A 13270-nucleotide genomic window follows, 5' to 3' on the forward strand; every position below is an offset into this window, starting at 1 on the left:
CTGCAATCTAAACCTTCAGGGGAACAAAAGGCACTGCTGGAGGAAGTGTAAGAAATGGGGGGATGTTTGAAGTAGCCAATTGCCTTGGCTAAAGCCCCAAGGAAACAGAGCAGGGAGTATTGTCCAGGAAATTCAACTGCACATTCTCAAACTTCTACCGGGGAATTCTCTGCCTTGGTTTCCTAATTGACAGTATTAAAATTAAAAGAGTATTTTGCTTTCTCCTCAGCTGATTTTGGCCTTTCTGCTCAGCTCACCCCTGAGCAAAATCAGCGGTGCTCGGTGACCGGGACTCCTTGGTGGATGGCACCTGAAGTGGTGAAGCATCAACCATATGGCCCCAAAGTGGACGTGTGGTCTTTTGGAATTGTGGCAATTGAAATGGCCGAACAAAAAACTCCTTATGACAGTTTCACTGCTCGATCGGTAAGGAGCAAATACTCTCTGATCCCGCTGTCTTTCTCACCTGTCCCGTGTTCTCTGCTCACTGCACAAAATCCCATGGCCATCTGCTGGAAGTACTTCCACCAAGGCCCCTTCTACAAATGGCCCTGCAGCACATCAGCATCTGCTGGAGCTTTGGTTGCAGCACTGGGGGAACTCAAGCCTTACCTCGCCCAAACCATCTCCATTCTCAGGCAGCATTTTGCTTTGCCTTAGAAGTCATTCCAGCTCTTTTGGCTGTGTAGATGGCCCCAAGAATAGGAAACAAGCGTCTCAGAGCTGCTGTTATCTTTCCAGAAATGAAGCAAAGAAACTCAAAGCAAACCAAGTTTCTAAAACAGTGCTTTTGAGAGAAGAAGTGCAGCCCCATTCTTCTCACAGGGAAACTTGCCTGAAACCTGGAGATGAGGCTGTAAAGCCAGAGTCTCTTCTGCTTCTCGTGCAGTGCTGCTGAGACACTCAGTGACCACCTTCTTTCCTAACCCAAGCCACTTTCTCCATATCACCAAGCTGGAGCCTGGTGACAGGGAGAGCCTGCCAAAACCTCCTGTTTGTTTCCTGGCACTTTCTGGGATGGGCACAGCGTTAATGCATTGACTTGAGAATCCAACGAGCACAGGCTTACCACAGGGATGACACTTCTGATTTCACCATGAATATTTTCCTTTTGCCACCTAAGGGAACCTGAAATTTTCAGAGTGCTGAGAGACAGAGCTGCAGGTGGCTCCTGTGTGCCCAAACAGGCATTTTCAACCCAATACATTTGTGGAGGCATCTTAATGTGTCTGTGTTGAAAATGAGATTTCAAAGGTTTGTTTCCTTCCCTGAGGAACACCTGCTGCATTTCCTTTCTTTTCTTCCAATTACCATCATTTTCAAGAACAGGACAAAAAGCTGGATGAGTTTTGCTTTATGGCAGCTGTGCTTAAGGGACCAACAAGCACTGCAGAGATTCTTTTCATATAAGAATCCTTGGAATAGTACAGTTAGTTAGAATAGCATAATCCCTCTTCCAAAAAGGCTGCCAAGCTGCTGGGAATCCTCCGAGAAGGAAACACGTATTTGCTGATGTAGTTGCCACTAACTAGAGCAGGCAATGAAATCAGCTGCCAAGGCAAGATCTGCTGGATGTTGGCAAAGCTGTGGCTTTGGGGCTTGGGTTTTTTCATGATACAGGAAAGTCGTCATCCAAATGCTACAGGAAAGTCATGTCTGCCTCTCTGCCAGGGCAAAAACTGCCACTGCAGAGTGGAGCTGGAACAATGGGCTCTGGGAGAGCAGTTCCAGATGGGAAAGAAGCAGGTGGAGCCTTGTGTTTCTTTTTTCTCCAGGCTAAATTCCACATAGCCACAGAAGGGACCCCACAGCTGCGGCAGCCCGAGCAATTCTCGCCTTTGCTGCGTGACTTCCTGAGCTGCTGCCTGCAGAAAGGCGAGGCGCAGCGCTGGTCTGCCAAGGAGCTGCTGCAGGTAAAATGCCAAAAGGGCTGCAGGTGAAACAGTGTCCCAGGGATGGGCTCCTCCTCCACTGAAATCCAAGGCATCAGATGAGCCCCCATCCTCCTCACTTCCAACCTTGGTGCTGTTCAGCTGACAGTGGGGAGCAATCCTAGACTGGGCTGGGCTGGCAGGGAGTGCTGGGTTTTAGCGCTGGCTAAAATCACCAGGGCACTTACTCATTTCTTGCTGGGAGCTATGGATTAGGAGAAGGGCAAAACAGGCTTCAAACTTCAAAGGAATAACAAATTTTATTATCAGGCCCACAAGAATAAGAAAGGTCTCACCTGTGCAGTGAAAGGGTTCAATCTCACCCAGGTCATGGCAGTCACGGTGTTGGATTTCAGGCTGTGCTGGGCCCCTCTCTCTGCCCGGGAGCCGCTGGGAGGGGAGGCTCGGCCTGGAGCCGTCGCTGCACGCCGGGGAGAGGGTTTAGTGTGGGCAAGATGTCAGCAGCCGTGGCCTGGCCCAGCCTGGGGCCGGGGTCCCGCAGCCTCCATCCCCCGCCCGGGAGCCGCTGGGCTCTGGCCCGGCCTCCCCCAGGAGCACAGGCCATGGGCGAGCAGGGCCGGCCTCACCAGAGCTCCGTTACCTTCGGGCTCCGGAAGCAAAGAGGGCCAGTGCCCGGGCTGGTGGTTTTCAAAATGTGCATCATCACAGAGGCACATCTCATTTCTAAATGGTGCAAAATGTTGTCAGTTCTCAGAACTAGCCAGCCATTGGCCAGTCTCAGGCACAGGGGAAGCTCCCAGCAGCTTCTCTCAAAGAAATCACTTCCGTGCGGGGTTTCTTACTTCTTTCCCTAAATGTCAATTCATCTCAAACTAACACACAGGGACATGGAAAGGTCATCTAGTCTGTGTCCTGCAATGAGCAGGGACATCTTTCAAGAGATCAGGATACTCACAGCTCAGATATTTCCAGGGATGGGCCTCCTACCACTCTTGCCCCATGCTCCTGACCTACTCTGACTCAATCCCCTTTCCATTTAAAAAGTATTCCCCTGCCTTTGAAGCTCTTAGCTTGGAAAATCATGCTTTCTTGTTGTTTTCTTTTCCTTTCTGCAGCATCAATTTATAACATCGGCCATGCCTGGGTCCAGCCTGGCACCTCTCATCGTTGCAGTAAAGAAGTGGAAGGAGGAGGCAGGAATGCAACAATTAATTTAGAACTGCCTTCTCCATGCCCAGTTTAGAGTAGGATTATAGAGTAGGATTGTAGTGCAGGATGGTAGTGTAGGTTTGTAGTGTAGGATTGTAGAGTAGGATTTTAAATAAAATTTCTAAAATCTCAACTCCTTTGGAACATTTCTCTCCTTCTGACCCTGTGAGAAAGCTCAACATTTCCTCCTGAATTGTCAGTTTTTTCTTAGAGGTGGAAAGTGACATTGATGGCTTCTTTGGTACAGTTTGTAAGGGGGGAAGGCTCCTCTTCATTCATCCTCTCCAGACCACACTGCCTTTGGAATATGGCCAACTGGACAAGTTTTTCCGAGCTGTGGCATTTCTATTTGAGGCAGAAACAGCAATGGCATTTGCAGGAAAAACCAAAGGAGGAGCAGTGCAACGCAAACATCCCGTGCAGATGCAGGCTGTGCAGATGTGACTCGAGAGTATTTGGGTTCCTGCCACTTGGATTTGTATCCCTAAGAGAAATCTCTTTGGCTGGAGGAGAGTCTGGCTGAAGAGAGAAAGCAGAAAGAGCAGTGAGGGTGCTGTGCAAGGCCTCCTGTGGTGCAGAGCTGTCAGCGCCTGTGAGGTGAGAGCGGGCCCAGCCTTGGCCAGGCTGGAGCCCCAGCAGAGCCCTGGCAGAGCCCGGAGAAGCCTGAGCCTCGGCAGAGGCAGGCTGGAAGGAGGCCCTTGGAGCTGCAAGAGGCAGCAGCCTGGCCCTGGCTGCCTCTTGCTGGCACCAGGCAAATCCTCTACTCTCAGAGCCAAGCTGGCAGCTGGCTGCTCCTGAGGGGAAGTGGCGCCGTGCTGGGCACAGCACACACTGCTGCCATGGGCTGTCTGGAGTCTGCACAGGAGGAGAGAAAGGCAAAGAGCAGCCCAGGGCTGCTGCCCTGCCTGACCATTGCTGCTCTTCTGCCGCCTGCCCTGGAACTGCTGGCAATGGTCAGCAGTGTGTGCAGCACTCTGGGCACAGGGGGAGAGAGCCGGGCTGCTCCGCAGGCTCCAGCACAGGGCAGTGTCCTTCAGGCACAGCATTTCTGCCAGGGGAACCGAGGCCAGCGTGAGGCACTGACAGCAAGTCAGGGCACATCTGCACGAGCCACTGCCTCACACAGCTCTGGGACCAAGCGCCTGCAATCCTGGAGCTCTGCACTGAGCCACAGCAAAGGTGTGAAATGCAGAGGGCTTTGCAGAAATATTCAGGGGCACCAGGCCAGCCTGCTTGGTGCTCTCTGGGGCACAGCAAGCACTGTGCAATGCAGCTCGGAGCTGCTGGCAGAGAGGGACTATGGGCATGTGCCTGAGGCTTGTTCTTGCGTAGTGATTTGGGAGGGAGCAGAAGTGTCTCAGTAGGCAAGTGGTGTTTTCTTCATGAATTGCTGAATGAAAGACACAATGTGGCCTCACACAGCAAGAGAACTTGCAGAACTTACTGACCATAAGTTTGTGTTGAATTCCCAGAAAAGGAAAGTGTTGAAGTGTAACAAAAAGGCCTTTTGAATTCAGTTAGCTCCTGAGCCTTCATCAAAAACAACCACCAGGAGGCTGACAACTACATGCAGAGCCCTGCTGCATGGGCTTCCACAATCATGGAATTAGAAAATATGAAGCTTAGGAAAGTAGAATGTGCCCATTAAGTTTAAAAAGTTTAAAAGCTTGTCCTGTGCAAAGAATGGACAAGTGAGTTTGTGGTGGAGCTTCCCCCTCAATCCTGGTGTTGAATAAACGAATCCCTGCTCTGCAGGCCCTACACTATGGAGTACTGTTTTCTTGACTACTATTTGTGCATCATAATCACGCTATGCTTTTCACTGTCTTCTTAGAACCTTCCAGGTATCAAGTGAGTAAGACAGTGAGTTGTGTATTGATAGGGCCGAAGAAACATTTCCAAATGCCATCCTGGGAAAGGAAAGGACGTGAAACAGCGCTGGGGAAGAGCGTCCCTCGCACAGCCCTCAGAGCTGCCACCATGCACAAGATGGCGGCCGGGGCTGAGGCTGTGCCACCATGCACAAGATGGCGGCCGGGGCTGAGGCTGTGCCACCATGCACAAGATGGCGGCCGGGGCTGAGGCTGTGCCACCGTGCACAAGATGCCGGCCGGGTCTGAGGCTGTGCCACCGTGCACAAGATGGCGGCCGGGGCTGAGGCTGTGCCACCGTGCACAAGATGGCGGCCGGGGCTGAGGCTGTGCCACCGTGCACAAGATGGCGGCCGGGGCTGAGGCTGTGCCACCGTGCACAAGATGCCGGCCGGGGCTGAGGCTGTGCCTCTCAGAGCGCTCTGCAGCCTCTGCCAGCCCAGCCCCAGCCCCGGAGCAGCGCAGGGCGGGCAGAGCCCCCTTCCAGCCGTCTGCTTCAATGGGCATTGACAGACACCCGGGCCACGCACACAGGCTGACACCTTTGCTCTGTGCACACAAACACGTACCACACACTTGGGAACCTCGGCTGGCACCATTTTCAGGTGAAAATACAAAGAAACTCCAGGGTTTGAAGGTTTTCAAATAGAATATTTCATTTGCCAATAAAAAGATTAAAAGCAGAAAGGGCCATCCCAGCCTGTTTCTTCCATGCAGGAATAGTGTCACAGTGACTGTGAGCTGATGAAGACGGAGATGGGATTTAATCCAAAGCAGATTGTGCAGTGGGTGCTCACCTGTGATATGCATCCCTCACAGTACCTATTTATTTGGAACACTAGGAAGATTATGAGGCTGGGCAAGATATTAACCCTTTCAATACAGACATGAGACCTACAAACCTTGTTCATCTCTCCAGGGACAGAAAAGGACAGAGTAATAACACACAAAAAAAACAACAAAAAAACATCAAAGTCAGTAAAAAAAAGAAGTCAAACATTAGATAGAAAAGTAATGAAAAAATGGTTATTGAAACAAAAATATTCTTATAGTAAAGCCATAGAAATAAACAATGATATACAAAATAACTCCTTTAATTAATGAAAAAAGTATAAAAATATATTAAAACTGTAAATCTAAACAAAAGCATCCATTAAAGAAACCAAACACATGTTAAAGTAACTGTTATCCCATAAAAGTTTGAACAGAAAAACAAATAAAAACAATAAAATGCCCTTTGCCCCCAGGGAGAGAAGAAAACTTCTGTTTCCAACGATGATCACAAAAACAAATGAAGAGAACCTTTGCCTTCAAACAACTCATCCTTAAAATAAAACCCCATGAATTCATAATCCATTGACACACCTCTAGGAGGGCTGTAAAAATCAGGAAAATGTCACGACAGAAAAATTTCTTCCCAGGCGGCTGCTATTTGTAAAAATGAAAAAGCACAAAAAAATCCATTCCTTGTAAAAAAGCCTCCATGACAAAACAGGAAAAAACTTCTCTCCCTACAAAAACTAATACAAAACTATTGTGTAATTAATACTGTGTTAACATCCCAAGTTCTATCTCTACAGTGTCAGGAAAAAAAAAAGGAGAGGAAGGGCGTTCTGAAAGTTTTATTAGAGTTTCTCATTCTTGTAGTCCTGTTAATAAAGTTCCTTTATTCCTTCTAAGTTTTAAGCCTATTTTGCCCTTCTCCTAATCCATATCTCACAGTGAGAAATGAGTAAGTGCCCTGGAGATTTCAGCCAGCGCTAAACCCACCACATTATTTAGTGCATTAGCCAAAAAACTCAAATTAGCGAATCTCAGCCACTGCACCAGGCTGAAGCTGAGGATCCCCAGCCAAGCTCAGAGGGAGGAGAACACAGCATTTGTGGGATCCTTTCCAGTCTGACTTGCTTCAGCTGGAGCCTGGGGGAGGAGAGAGCAGGAGAAGGGTTGGCTGAGTCCTCTCCCCTCTGCCTTGCCCTTCTCTGCTGGATCCTCAGTTCATCCCACACCCACCCCAAGACTCCATCCCCATCCTACTGGGGCTGACGGGATTAAAGGAGATGAAGAAGAGATTAAAAAGATAGAAGAGGAGAGAAAAAGAGAAGTTTAAATGCAGCTTAAATATTAACGAAATACCTGTGTTAGTGCCTGCTGAGAGTTCCAAGGGAGCTGAAGGGTTTGGGAAGGGCCAGGAGCCCGTGAAGGGCTCAGGAGCTGCTGCTGCCGGGAGGGAGGAAATGCACCAATGGCTCCCAGCAGAGTCTGTGCTTTGAGGCTCTTTCCCAAACAGCTGCAGGAGGGAAAGCAGCTGAGTTTGGAGGAAGAGTTTTCTGCGGAGGTTTCCTGTTTGGAGCTGTCACAAGCTTGAGCTGCTCAAGGGAAACGCGGCTCTGCTTCCAGCAGGGCCCAACTGCCCGGGAGCACAACTTGGTTCCCTGGCCCTGAGCCAACGGGCAGCAGCAGCTTCTGTTCCCTCCTGGCTCTTGTGTCATTTCCAGCAGCACAAGACACACCAAGAAAAGCTCCTCCAGAACATGCCATGAGAAACACAACCTGATTTCATTGCATGAAGGAGCTCTGACAGTCCCACGGGCTCAGGTTTGTTTGTCAGTGAACAGAGCAGGGAAAAGCACAGCCACATTCCCTGCACAGGGAATTCACAGGAGGAAAGTGCAGCGCTGGAGGATGTGCTTGGATACAACGTTCCCACGGCGGTTTTACTGGAGAAATTATTGTGATTCTTTGAACGTTTAAAAAGGCCCCTTTTCAAAAAAAAAGGTGTTTAAGGTGAATATTAACAGAAGTTACCTTGCAATAATTAGCCTTAAAACCTAAGGTTAAAATATGGTATAATTTACAGCTACTAAGAAAACCTGCCAATTGATGTTATCTACAAAAGATATTTATGGTTTAAAAAAATTAATTAGTTAAGAGAACTTTACTGTACAAGACAAAGTTAAGTTAAAGTATATATTACCCATTTGCTTTTTTTTCCCACAATTTTAATAAGGTAATTTCAATGTGAGTCCTTTTGTTATATAAAACACATATAACTGCATATATACCAATTTGGATTTTAGATTTTAGTTTAAGAATTAGACTTAATGTTTCTGAAAAGTGCTACAAAAGCTGAATGGCAATTTGCCAAATTCTGTGTTGTTGTGGTTTTTCTCTAGAAAAACTGCACTTTAAAATCCTAACCAATTTGAACATATACTAGGCAAATTCCTGTTATGCATGAGTATTTTTAGTACCATTTGCAGTTATTCTCAAAGCTAGATGACATAGAATTGTGATGTACTTGTTACATTTTTATAATCTTTATAGTGAATCCATGTTACTGTGATATTGTGTTTAAAAGGTATATATCAAACTTTTAGTTGCCTCTTTGTAGTAACACAATAAGTTATGTTTTTATTTAATATAGATTAAGTGTTAATAGAATTAAGAAAAGTCAAGTTTTATTATGTTTAGGCTTGAATGTTTTTAAGTTAAGTTTTATAACTTAGATATTCTTTTAAGGTTAAGTTTGTTACTTCCTTTTGTCATAAATCATTATTGTTAGGTTTAAATATTGTTTAATTTAAATTGTTTATGTTTTATTGGAGACACTTGTCTAAACTGCAAAGTATAGTTATTTTCCTAGAGAGATGAAGATAGCCACAACTGAAACAGCTGTGATAGAACACTGATGAACACCTGCTTGTGGATAGAAGTGAATGCAGTCTGTGACACCCTTGACTTCATCAGGAGTTCTTTTGGTTGTTGCAATCTCTGCAGTTTTTGTTTTTTATAGCTTTCTTATTTTTCAGTGTTTCCAGAATTTTAAGAAGATGTACCATTGCTGAGGATCAGCTGCCATGGGAGAGGCTTCAGATTAAACCAACTGCTGCATGGTTTAATTGGTCTGGTACCTGAGGCTTCTGATCATTTGCTTTGTACAAATGCATTTTAACAGTTTGCTGTGCTGTAAGCATCTCCTAGCTGCTGCTATTGAGAACCTTGTTTTAGAAATGAGTTAAGAGGCATCTTTCCAGTTTAAAGCCAGGCCCTGGCCAAGCCTTAACTTTACCTGGACAGAATGTTTGCCAACAGATCCAGATGTTTTCTGTACCAAATCAGTATTTGAGTCACTTTTTGACTCAGCAATTTGACCCTATTAATATGACAGCTGGATCAATTTTGAAGTGGGCTTGGAGAATCATTTCCGGAGGTGGTTATCCAATCCTTCACTGATGATTTTTTGTTTCTGTTTGTTTGCTAACTATGGGATGCTGGTGCAGTGTTTTAGTAATTAATAGTAGTTTTATATTACATATCTTATTAATAATGTTTATGATTTAATTGATTTTTTAACTGCTATAGGTTCTTAATCCTTGTATATATGGGTTTGTGTTGATGTTGATGTTTATAACAGAAATACATCTCATTTTTATTTTTTTTTAAGAAAACGGGGAAAATTGATATCCTAAAAGCATTTTGATTAGTGTAATTCATTAACTTCAAGGGGAGAAGTGTCTGTGTTTTGTTGGCAGGTTCAAAAAGGTCACCTGTCCATCTGACCAGACTGTGCCTCTGAACACACGAGATCCAGTGAACAGAGAAGTCACCACACAGCCTTGGTACTCCAGACGTGGATCAGAAGTGGAGCTGTCAGGACACAGTTGTGTCTGAGCACTACACAGACAGTTTACCAACAGAAATTTTATGTTGTTATTATGATGTTGTGTCTCTACCAATTTTTCAGTTTTCTTTTGTTTTAAGATTTAGAAGGATGTGAAGAACAACCTGAACATCAAAGCCCTCAGTCACCGATCAGCTGCCAGCTGACATCAAGGGATCAGTGAATGTTCCAAGACTGAATCGTGTTAAATCATAGTCTGTTTGTGAAGGAAATTCTGTAGAAGATCTAAGAAAAGTGTAGAGACTCCATCTAACTGTATATAAAGCAAATTGTAGTTGTGTGTTTACCCTTTCAGCAAATTGCTTCCACACTTACACTACATATATACCAGAGCATGTGTGTTAAAAGTAGTTAGATAATAGTTTAAGAGTTTAGCCTGTGTAGTAATTGTTATGTTAGTATAAAGTATAAGCATTTCCCCCTTCAAGAGGTAGTGTAAGCATCTTTGAAAGTCCATTTAACGTTAAAGTTTAGCTGTGAGTTTGCAAGTATGGTGTCATTTACATGGAACAAACTGCTTATGGTAATTGTGTTGTGTATAGTCCTGACCAACTGTCTGCTAACTAACATCCAAAAGTGACAGAACATATGGGTCACTCTGGCACACTGAACTGGCCAAAGGTCAATGTGTCTGAGCCTAGCCACACCTGGAGATCCTTTCACACCTGTCTCATAGGAGTCCCTGAATGGGATCCTCAAGCAGCATTTAAAGGTTTAATTAGTAATGAGACTCGACTGAATGGATTGGCAATGTTGCAAGAGTGCAATTGCACTGTTGGCTTCACATTAAGACAACATGAAGCCTGCTGGCAAGCAAAAATTACCAAAGTTCTCAATGTTACCATAGGGCCCCCCAGAAGAATTAGATTTGTTAGGTTCCACCAATACCTCAGGTGGATGGATAATGTTTGAACCCCCGACAAAACGTCATTCTAACAAAGTAATGCAGCACTGGGCTGCAGACAACCCTGTAGCTGATCTCTTTACTACACAGAGTAAAGCCTTTATTAGTGGTGCAATCTCACAGGACAATTACCAAAGTGATTACCTAGTTCCATATTGCTAATCTGTGGAGATAGAGCATGGAATGAGATTCCTGCTAATCCACATAGAAAACCCTGTTATCTTGGGAAACTTACTTTGTTACCATCCAAGCTTACATCAATTGCTGAATGTAGTTGATAAAATAAAAACATCAGTCAGTTAAAGTGAAGCCTGAATGAATTAAAGCTTAGCAACTCTAAAAAGGCTCGCTTGTTAGACTAAGAAAGAATTGAATTTAACATCCACAATGTTAAGTGAGCTTTCAGCCGATGTGAGTAGTGTACATCATGCAGTATTACAAAATCGAGCCACAATTGACTTTTTGCTCTTAGCACAAGTACATGGTTGTGAGGAGTTTGAAGGCATGTGCTGTCTGAATCTTACTGATCATTCAGTTTCCATCCATGGGCAACTGCAACAGCTACAGGATGGGTTACATGCCCTGAAAGAAGATAGTGACCCCACTGGAAGTTGGTTCTCCAGCTGGGGCATCACTGGATGGTTGAGGTCTCTTGTGCTAGAAGGGGGACGGACTTTACTTATAATGTTATGGGGATGACAGTCTAAGTTGTGTGTTATCTTGTCTTCATAAGAGTATAGAATGAGTCACATCCAAAGCCTGTTTTGTGCAAAAAGAGAAAGTGGGAATTGTTGCTATATTTAATATATTAGTAAAGGCCTGTCTGCACAAACCAGTCTTTGAAATAAGTCGTGATATTAAAGGCTAAAGTCCTTGAAACCCTCCTGCAGAAGAGAGAGTAAAGCAAAACAAAATCCTTGTGTACAGGAGAAAAAATGTAAACCTGTGTGTGTTAGCCAATAGTAACTTGCTCTGCCCGCGGGCCCTGTAGAACCCTATAAAAGGTGTGCTAAAGATAGAAATAAACGGCGTTCACGTTTACTTCTGTGAAGAGCGGTGGGTTGCTGGCGGTCCTCCAATAAAGTTCTACAAATGAAACATAACAAATGTCATTGGGGTGCAGAGGCATTGGTGAAATTGATGAAACAAAAATTAATCTCGGTACAGATGCTAACAATGGCAAAATCAGTAATGTCAAAATGTGAAATCTGCTTAAAAAACAACTCAGTGGCTAGACACAGGCATAGCTAGGGAAGATTAGGATAGGAACAGAATCAGGATGACACTTGGCAAGAAGCCTCTAGTAGAGTGAAATTTGGGTGGACCCTAGAGTCTTTGCTCGGTCCTATAGCAAACTATCAGAAGAGAGAAATGTTGTACAAACTTACAGGTCCGGTAGATAAATTAGCTAGAGTGACCTGAGAAAGATTTAAAGAACTAAACGTACAATTACAATTTACTACTCCTGAAAGAGCATGGAGTGTGTGAGTTTTTTAAAGGGACGGATTGATCATTGCTGCATCCACACCGCAAATGTAACTGCACGTGTAGAATATGACATCAATCAATTGCAACAAATAGAGCACGGAGCACAGGAAGAGCAAAAGGATTTGTCTACAAGTTGGTTAGGCAAAATCTTCAAAGGGTTAGGGTGGAATGTGAGTTCATGGATTAAATCTATCATTGAGAGTGTGATCATCTTACTAACTGTATTCTTAGCAATTTGGTTAGTTGACAGCATCTTCAAGGGAGAAATACAGAAGAAAACGTCCTGGAACCAGAAAATAATAAAGGCACTGATGTGAGATCCACCCCCACCATCTTCTGGTTCTCCAGTTCGTGACAACATCCAGGACAACGCTTACATCACTCAAGGATTCGAAGAACATCAAGTATAAACTCAGAAACAAAGGACTGTATCAAGTGAAAACATTTGCACTTCTAGTGAAGTGAAAATGCTTTCAAAAGGGGGAATGATAGTAAAAGGCTTTGAAATCATAGAAAATTCGGGGACTTAGAAAGAAAGTTAGGTTTGGCAAGCCTGGGAAAAGTAGGCCATGGAAAATGTTAGGCCTTGTGCTTGCTAAAGATCAGGTGAAACTGCACCTGTGTAGTCAGTAGATGATAAATGATACAATTGTTAGATGTGATTAGATATAATTATTGTTTAAAGAACATGAGGAACAATGTTAGGGGGCTGGGGGGGATCACGAGAAATCCATGCTTGGGTAACATCAATGTATACAATAGAACAATGTAAGTTTAACAATTAATATGTAAGTTATATAACGATAGAGTACAAAAACATGTTCAACTCAAAACCAAGTCGGGTCAGATTTGGGTATGTGTACCCATAAATCCCAAATCTCTACAATAAAGCACCTTCATATAATCATTCCGTGATTGTCTGTGTTCTTGAACGATAACAATTTCATCAGATTTTACTGGAATTTTGTGGGATTTTCTGTAAAATTTTGTGGGATATTGAGGAGATTTAGGGAATTTTGTGGGAATTTTTCTGGAATTCTGTGGATTTTTCTGGAATTTTGTGCAACTTGGTGGTGATTTTGTGGGATGTTTCAGGAATTTGGTGACATTTTTAAGAATTTTGTGGAATTTTTGTGGAATTTGGTCAGGTTTTGAGAAGTTTTAAAGAATTTTGTGTGAGTTTTCTGCCATTTTATGGGATTTTTCTGGAATGTTGTGGGAT

General features: G+C 44.3%; 1 long non-coding RNA gene across 1 annotated transcript in view; it reads left to right on the plus strand.

Annotated features, from left to right (window-relative positions):
- The window catches only part of LOC147646452 (uncharacterized), a 66912-nt gene extending 53960 nt beyond the window's left edge, over positions 1-12952 (plus strand). Inside the window, exon 2 of the long non-coding RNA XR_015281874.1 lies at positions 7118-12952. This is a non-coding gene — a long non-coding RNA (uncharacterized LOC147646452). The remainder of the gene's footprint in view (positions 1-7117) is intronic.
- The last annotated feature ends 318 nt before the right edge of the window (positions 12953-13270 follow it).

This window comes from Cyanistes caeruleus, unplaced genomic scaffold, assembly GCF_971803275.1.
Source record: "Cyanistes caeruleus unplaced genomic scaffold, bCyaCae1.hap1.1 HAP1_SCAFFOLD_98, whole genome shotgun sequence".
Classification (NCBI taxonomy): domain Eukaryota; kingdom Metazoa; phylum Chordata; class Aves; order Passeriformes; family Paridae; genus Cyanistes; species Cyanistes caeruleus.